Source organism: Lupinus angustifolius, chromosome LG06, assembly GCF_001865875.1.
Source record: "Lupinus angustifolius cultivar Tanjil chromosome LG06, LupAngTanjil_v1.0, whole genome shotgun sequence".
NCBI lineage: Eukaryota > Viridiplantae > Streptophyta > Magnoliopsida > Fabales > Fabaceae > Lupinus > Lupinus angustifolius.
In genome coordinates, this window is record NC_032014.1 from 26,543,780 (window position 1) to 26,552,683 (window position 8,904).

Here is an 8,904-nt window from a genome sequence, read left to right on the forward strand (position 1 = left end):
TCAGATAAATAAGAGATAGAAGACATGACTCTTCTTGTGAAGAAATTCAGCAAATTCCTCAAAAGGAATAAAGGTGGTAGAATTGGACAAATAAGAAAGTTCACCAAGAACAACGATGCCTCTACTTCAAATCATACTTTTACATGCTTCGAATGTGGCAAGGCTGGGCACATGAAGATGGATCATCCAAATTTGAAAAAGAATTCATTCAAGGGAAATAATGAAATAAAGACCAGGAGAAGAGCATACATAGCTTGGGAAGACAATGATACTAATTCCGCTTATGAACCAGAAAATGAGGAACAAGCATATCTCTCCTTGATGGCATCTCATCATTCTGATGATGAAGAGGTAAATGACTCAAAACTATATTCTTATGAATTACAAACCGCATTCAATGACCTACATGATGAGTACATCAAACTCACAAAAATGTTTTTAAAACAAAAAACTGAGTTAGACTCATTTAGAAACAAACCTTCATTATCTTCATGTCAAAACTATATTGCCCTTGAAAACAAAGTTACAACATTAAATCTTGAACTTAATAAGAGAAGTAAGAGCACTAAAAGTTTAAATAGAATCATCAATGATCAACTACACTCAACAGACCGAAGAGGTCTTGGCTATTCAAAAGGCCACGTTTCTAAGAAACCTAGTGTCCCAATTAAGATAAACTTTCACAAAGGAAGAATCCTTGCTCATAAACATAAAAATGATAGAACTAGGATACATAACCATCAACCCACATGCACATATTGTAAACATCATGGGCATACACCAAACACTTGCAAAATTAGGAAATATGGTGTACCCCTTGGTCATTATAAATGGGTTGAGAAAAGTGTTAACCATATAGGACTCAAAGAAAATTGAGTACCTAATAAAAATTAACCTTTTTTGTAGGATAATTTGGGAGCCGCCTGCAACCTATGGTATTTGGATAGCGGCTACCAAAACACATGACGGGCGACAGATCAAAATTCTCTGTCGTTACTCCAAGGGACAAAGGATATGTCGCATATGGTGATAATAACAAATGAAGAATTCTTGGAGTTGGTAGAATTTGCTAGCCTCCCTCAACTACTATAGAAGGTGTGTTATATGTTGAAGGACTCAAGCACAACATTCTTAGCATAAGTCAACTATGTGACAAAGGCTTCCATATGACATTCTACCTAGATAAGTGCGTCATAGAAAGTAAGAATCCTCAACACTCTAAAATGGTTGGTATGAGAATAAACAATATATATATGATTGATATGAATTCATCTTTACCAATAACATGTTTAATTGCAAACGATAATCATGATGCATGGCTATGGCATAGGAGAATTGCTCATATTCACATGGACCATTTGAACAAACTTATAAAGAAAGACTTAGTTGTTGGTTTACCCAAAATGAAGATTGTTAAACACAAATATGTAGTGCTTGTCAAATGGGTAAACAAACAAAAACTTCTTTCAAACCAAAGCATATGATTTCTTCTGATAACCATTGCAGCTACTACATATGGACTTGTTTGGCCCTTCAGGGACAAAAAGTTATGATGGTAACTACTATGCCCTTGTTATAGTAGATGATTTTTCGAGTTACACTTGGACTCTATTCTTAGTGCATAAGAATGAGACATTCAAAACCTTTAGCATTTATGCTAAAAGAGTACAAAATGAAAAATCACTTAAAATCGCTGCTATAAGAAGTGATCATGAGGGAGAATTTCAAAACTCTTCTTTTGAAGAATTTTGTGCTAATCTTGGTATCAATCACAACTTTTCTGCTCCTAGAACACCACAACAAAATGGTGTTGTAGAGAGAAAGAATAGGTCTTTTGAAGAACTGGCTCAAACAATGTTAAATTTGTTATGTTTCGAACCGAGTTCTCATAAGCCCTATTCTCAAGAAAATCCCTTATGAACTCTTTAAAGGTAGAAAACCAAACATTTCTCATTTGCATGTATTTGGTTGTAAATGTTTTGTTTTAAATAATGGAAATGATAACTTGGGCAAATTTGATGCAAAAGCAGATGAAGAGATCTTCCTAGGCTACTCTCTTACGAGTAAAGCTTACAGAATTTTTAATAAAAGAATACACGCCATGGAAGAATCTGTTCATTTATCTTTTGATGAAACTAATGTTGAGATAAAAAATGTTATAACTCCTGATGAGGAGGAACTGCCAAGTTCTTCTTCAAATGAAATTTCTATTATTGAATCTACAATTGATATTGAGCAATTGAAAATGAATGATAACTTACTATCTCAAGAGGAGCATACTCATTTAGATTTACCAAAAGAATGGAGAACTCATCGATACCATCCAATTGACAATATTATTACTGAATTAAATACGGGTATCACAACCCGACGAATGCTTGATAAAGCTTGTCTTAACATGGCATTCTTCTCTCAAATCAAACCCTCCAAGATTGATGAAGCAATTGAGGATGAACCCTGGATTCTTGCTATGCAGGAAGAACTAAACCAGTTTGAGAGAAACGAAGCTTTGGAACTTGTTCCCAGACCTAAAAATTGGCATGTTATTGGAACTCGGTGGGTATTTAGAAATAAATATGATGAAAATGGTATAATAGTTAGAAATAAAGCTAGACTAGTAGTCCAAGGATACAACTAGGAAGAATGTATCGATTTTGATGAAACTTTTGCTCCGGTTGCTAGACTTGAAGCTATGAGGCTATTATTTTCATATGCTTGCTCTTTGAATTTTCAGTTATATCAAATGGATGTAAAGAGTGCTTTCCTCAACAGCTACATTCAAGAAGAAGTGTTTGTTAAACAACCTCCTGGTTTTGAAGATTACAAACATGTTTCTTATGTTTACAAATTAAAGAAAGCTCTCTATGGCTTAAAGCAAGCTCCTCGCACATGGTATGATCGCCTAACTAAATTTCTACTTCAAAAGGTTTCAACAAAGGAAAGCCAAACAATTCCTACTGTTTCATAAAGGCACAATGACTGATTGGAAAGCCTATTTAAAGGCCTTAGAACTCACAATAAAAACAACTCTTTGAACAACTCTGTGAACAACTCTTTCATAGCTCTTTCACATTTTTCTCACAATTTTTCTACACTTTTCTAAAATAGTTTTATGAACTTCTAACAACTTGAACTCAAACTTTCAAAGCTATTTTTCTGAGTTGCTTGAAGTAAATTGTTTCAAAGTTTTGTAAACTTAAAAGAGCATTATTTACTAAGTATATAAAGTAGTTGATTGGATTGCAAGTGTTATTATATTTCATACTTGTAAAGGCAATCCAAGCCATCATTCAAATTCTTCATTCATTGTAATTACTTTCTTTCACGGGGTGTGAATAGAAAGGGGATAGAGTTACTTGGAAATATGTTTTCCAAGGTGAAAAGTATTAGTGAGTGTGTAAGGTACATAGAGATCTCGGCGTGAGATATTGTAACATGGTGGTTTGGTACGCCTATGGATGATTTTGAGCTTCAGTGTGAACTTGGCGGTGGAGGACGTGGTCGTCGGCTCGTGGCCATGGGGTTGGACGCATTAGGTGTGGCTGATTACGAAATGCTGAACATTTATTTTTGTTGGAACTTTTATTTTTTGCTTTGTATATTGGGTTGTATGACTTTATTGTTGTTTTAATGAGACTTGTGTGTTTAGATTATGATTTCTTGAAAGAGTGTAATATCTATATGTTGACAGTGCAAAAATTTATACATGATCTGTATATCATTCATTATTTATTTGCATTTTTTATTTAAGAATCAATGATGATTGAAAATGAGTAGTAAATGACTATATTAATCTAATGGAAATATATTCTACTACAAAATACAAATTAAATGACATTTGTATTAATTTTCGAAAAAATATATTCTATAAGATCAAAACATAAATAATATAAAAAATGAGAAAGTAAATAACATATTGATACAGTAAAAATTTCTTTATAATATTAACATATCATCTACTATTCATGTATAATGACTGATAAATAAAGGTAATACATATGAATAGTCAATGATATATCCGGTAATGTAAAAAGAATTTACATTGTCACTCTAAAGATTATATACTCATATAAAATAAGCATAATCCAACTGTGCATCCATAATTTCCTTTTCATTTTCTGGCTTTGGTAACAATAGTAGAAACGTTGCTACACCGTCCAAAATAAAACTTCCTCGAGGACTTGGTGGCAAATAATTTTTACCCCAAGCAAAGTCAATATGTGGAAATTCTGATTTCTCATTCAAAAAAACACATGCATGATAAGTTATAAAACGTTAAACACGTGACAAATCAACAAATTCTAGAAAACCAAAAATAATACTCATGTAGGTAAGGTAACGTTTATATAACCTGGCTTGCCTATATGTATTTTTCAAAACAAACTGAGAAATTAATCATACGTAACCTGAGTCATGTTTATGTGGCCTTGATTTCATGAGTATTTCCCTAAAAACATGGGAAAATAACCATTCATAATCAAGGGTAGGTGTTCCATTCCAGTACTTAGTCCACGTCATGACCGAACAAGGATAACTATTAGTAACATGGGACTGGGCGAGACAAGCATGGTCCAAGCACTCTCGGGTCTAGATTGGACAACTAGATAGTCTAGAAAGAACATATCCATTGACTAGACAGAAATGACAATATAGCATGAGGACCATCGCTGACACTCCTCTACTACACCTCCGACATAGGACTACCATACCATCTAAACAGCGCAAACATCTGTCATGAGCCGCATGTTTCCTGCACTCTACTACACCTTTTGGGAGAGAACAATAATAGACCCATAACACTACTCTGAAATCTACCAAACCAACCACCCAACAGCTCATCTAAATGTTGGAAAGGCAAGAAACCATTACCCAACAACAAGTGGAGATACTTCAAGAGCTTCGACAATCCAAAATTGTGTCTAGTTTGAGACCACCACAACCCGTTGGCGAGACAACTAGCTCCGCGTCTGTTGCAGAATATCGCTCGGCCAACTTAGTTCCATTCCCCACACCAAGAACAATCTCCCAAATAAACCAACCATCCATTTTATATTGCTATGGAGCAAAGCACCCCTTCACAACTGCCATCATGGCATATCCACTACCCACACAGTTGAGTCGCCCCTCCAACATCGATCAATGTGATGGCACCACTGAACCCTAGGACCAGTTCGACGCTTTTGAAGCATCCATGCTGTTCCATGGAGACTCTGACCCAATGGTTTATAGAGCTAGAGCAAAATAGCATTGATCAATGAGCAATACTAGTGGGCAAGTTTGTGAAGAAGATCTTGCTTCTGACCTTGGCACGATTTTGACGAAGACACCAAGATCACAAAAAGAAGAAAATGAAGAAGACCATGAAGACATAGAAGATTCAAGCTTCAAGATGATTATAGATTACGTCTTCATAGAGGTACTTCTACCCTTACACTCACTTTAATATTTAGTAGCAATGCTCAAAACTAATCAAGATGATTTTCAAAGAATTGGATATGTCTAAATATGTAAAGTCAAATTGCTAAGTAATGAGTTACTTGACATGGTTAACAGGTTACTAGAACTAGGTAACAGGTTACCTGAACTGTGAGGCAGTTGGTAACAGGTTACTGGAACTACATAATAAGTTACCTGACTAAGAAAACAGTTACAAAGCAAAATTGACTGATGTGACCGATTAATTTATTGTAATAATCGATTACCACCTTGGACAGAAAATTTTGGATAATCGATTACCTCTTCGTGACAATCGATTACATGGAGTTGTTGAAACCAGATTTTCAAATTCAAATGAACAACTTTCATCCAAAGTGAAGAGGTTTTATTCCAATCGTGTCTCATCTTTATGGAAGGTTATCATGGCTGATTGGAAGCCTATTTAAAGACATTGAGATATCCAAATTCAAAACACACGAAATACACAATTGCTTACAATCACATAAAACTTTCAAAACACTTAGTAAACAATTTTCTACACATTTTTCTTAAGCAACTTTATTTCTAAACTTTCATATTTTCTGAAAATGCTTGTTAAAGTGCAAATTATTCTAAACTTTTAAAAAGATTAAGAGCATGGTATACTAAGTATTTATATTGTGAGATCAAGGATTGCAAGTTATAGAATTGTCAAAACTTGTGAGGACAATCCTGCCATTGTTATATTCTTCATCTTGGTTGTAAACCTTTCAACACAAGGATGTGTTGAGAAGGGAAAAGATTTCACTTGAAAAGGGGATTTTCAAGGGTAGATAAGTTGTGAGTGTGTAAGGTACAAAACTATCGGGAAGAGAAATTGTAATTACAACTCCAATTATGTAGTAGAAAAATCTCTTGTATGACAAGAGTACTGGATATAACCTTCGGTAAACAAGAAGGCGAACTAGTATAAAAACTCTTTGTGTACTCTTCTTTTAGTTATTCTTTCCATTTACTTTTTCTTTACTTGATTGAATTCTACATAAATAATGTGCTGCATATAAACTTTGATAACATAGCAGAAAATACAGCCATATTCACCCCCTCTTAGTTGGCATCTTAAACTTACAATTGATATCATAGCCTATTTTTGAGTAATCTATTCTCAAATTTGATCCTGTAGATGCCCTCAAGATCATTTCTGGGAGAAGGTTCCAATATAATCGCCCTCCAAGCTTTGTTGGAGAATGCTATGATTTCTGGAAAATTAGGATGATGATCTTTATAGAATATCAAGACCTAGATATTTGAAACGCGATTGAGGAATGACCTTATGAATCCTTCATCATTGTTAATGGTGAAAGGGAAGTAAAGCCAAAATCCACGTGGAATGATGAGGATAAAAATAAAGTGCAATACAATCTTAAAGCAAAGAACATCCTCACTTCAGCATTTGGTATTGATGATTCTTCAGAGTGTCACTGCAAATATGCTAAAGAAATGTGAGACACTCTAGAGACTACACATGAAGGGACTGAGGAAGTAAAAAGTGTGAGACTCAATACTCTCTCCCGGGAATATGATATGTTTCGTATGAAACCTGGAGAGAAAATTCTTGATCTCCAAAAGAGATTTATTCACCTTATAGATCATCTGATTGCACTTGGAAAAGTATTGTCAAACAGTGACTTGAACTTGAAAGTTCTAAGATCACTCTCTAGATAATGACAACTATTTCAGAAAAGAAATGCTTATCTAAGATGTCATTGGCTGCACTATTTAGAAAGTTACAAGAGCATGAGTTGGAATTGGCCCACCTTGAACAACATGAAGAGCAAGAGAATAAGAGAAATAATATTTCTCTCAAAACTAAAGTAGAGGCATATGAATCCTAAGAAGATGAATCATAAAAAGAGGAAATAGAAGACATGAGCATGTTGGTGAAAAAGTTCAGTAAATTCCTGAAAAGGAATAAAAGTGGTAAGGTTGGACAACCAAGGAGATTCATCAAAAGTAATGAAGTTTCCACTTCAAATCAAAGCTTCAAGTGTTTTGAATGTGGAAAACCTGGACATATGATTATGGAATGTTTTACATTGAAGAAAAATCCTTTCAAGGCAAAATTTGAGAAGAAGACCGGTAAACGAGCTTATTGCATGTGAGGATAATGAAACAAGTTCTACTTCAGAACCAGAAAATGAAGAGCATGCTCATCTCTCTCTAATGGATTCTCATCATTCTAATGAGGATGAAGTAAGTGAAACTGAACTTTTAAATAATCCATCTTTTTGATTTAAAAAAATGCTTACAATGAACTGCATAGTGAATACGTCAAACTCACTAAAATTTGTTTCAAATAAAAAACTGAGATTGACGCATTCTGCAATAAACCTTATTCTTCCTCTTGTCCAAATTGTATTACTCTTGAAAGTAAAATTTCTAATTTGAGACTTCAACTCAAGAATCTTAAATAAGAGTATAACAAAATTGGATTACATGCTGAAAACACAAAGACACTCCATAGACCATAGAGGTCTCGGTTTTGCCAACCCTTCTTCACTTAAGAAAAAGGAGGTGTTTAATAACATTATATTTCAAAAGCAAAGTATCCATACTCATCATATTTATAAATATCAATCAAGGATTCAAATGCATCAACCCAATTGTACTTATTGTCTAAATCACAGACATACCTATAATACTTGTAAAATTACAAAATATGGTATTCCCTTAGGACATTTTAACTAGGTAGAGAAAGGTACTAACCATTTAGGTCCCAAAAATAATTGGATACCTAATATTACTTAATTTATTTTGTAAGAGTTTTTGGGAGCCGCCAACGACTTATGGTATTTGGACAGTGGTTTCACAAAACATATGACATGCGATAAAGGAAAGTTTTATGTCCTTACTCCATGGGACAAAGGCTATGTCACATATGATGATAATAACAAAGGAAAGATCATTGGAGTTGGTAGAGTTAGGAAGCCACCTTCTACTACAATAGAAAGAGTTCTATATGTTGAGGGACTCAAGCACAACCTATTGAGTATAAGTCAACTTTGTGACAAAGGGTTCCATGTGGCTTTCTACCCCGACAAATGCATGATTGATAGTAAGGTATCTGAAAATTCTAAACTTGTTGGTAAGAGAATCAATAATATCTACATGATTTCTTTAAATGGTTCTTCTCTTCCAATACAATGTTTAGCTATTAATGATCATGATGCATGGCTATGGCATTGGACAATTGATCATATTCATATGGATCATTTGAATAAACTGGTAAAGAATGATTTGGTTGTTAGTTTACCCAAGATGAAGTTTGTGAAAGACAAACTATGTAGGTCCTGTCAAAATGGTAAATAAACAAAGACTTCTTTCAAACAAAAACATATGGTTTCTTTTGATAGACGATTGTAGTTACTACATATGGACTTATTTGGCCCTTCTGGGACCAAACATTTTGGTGGAAACTACTATGCTTTT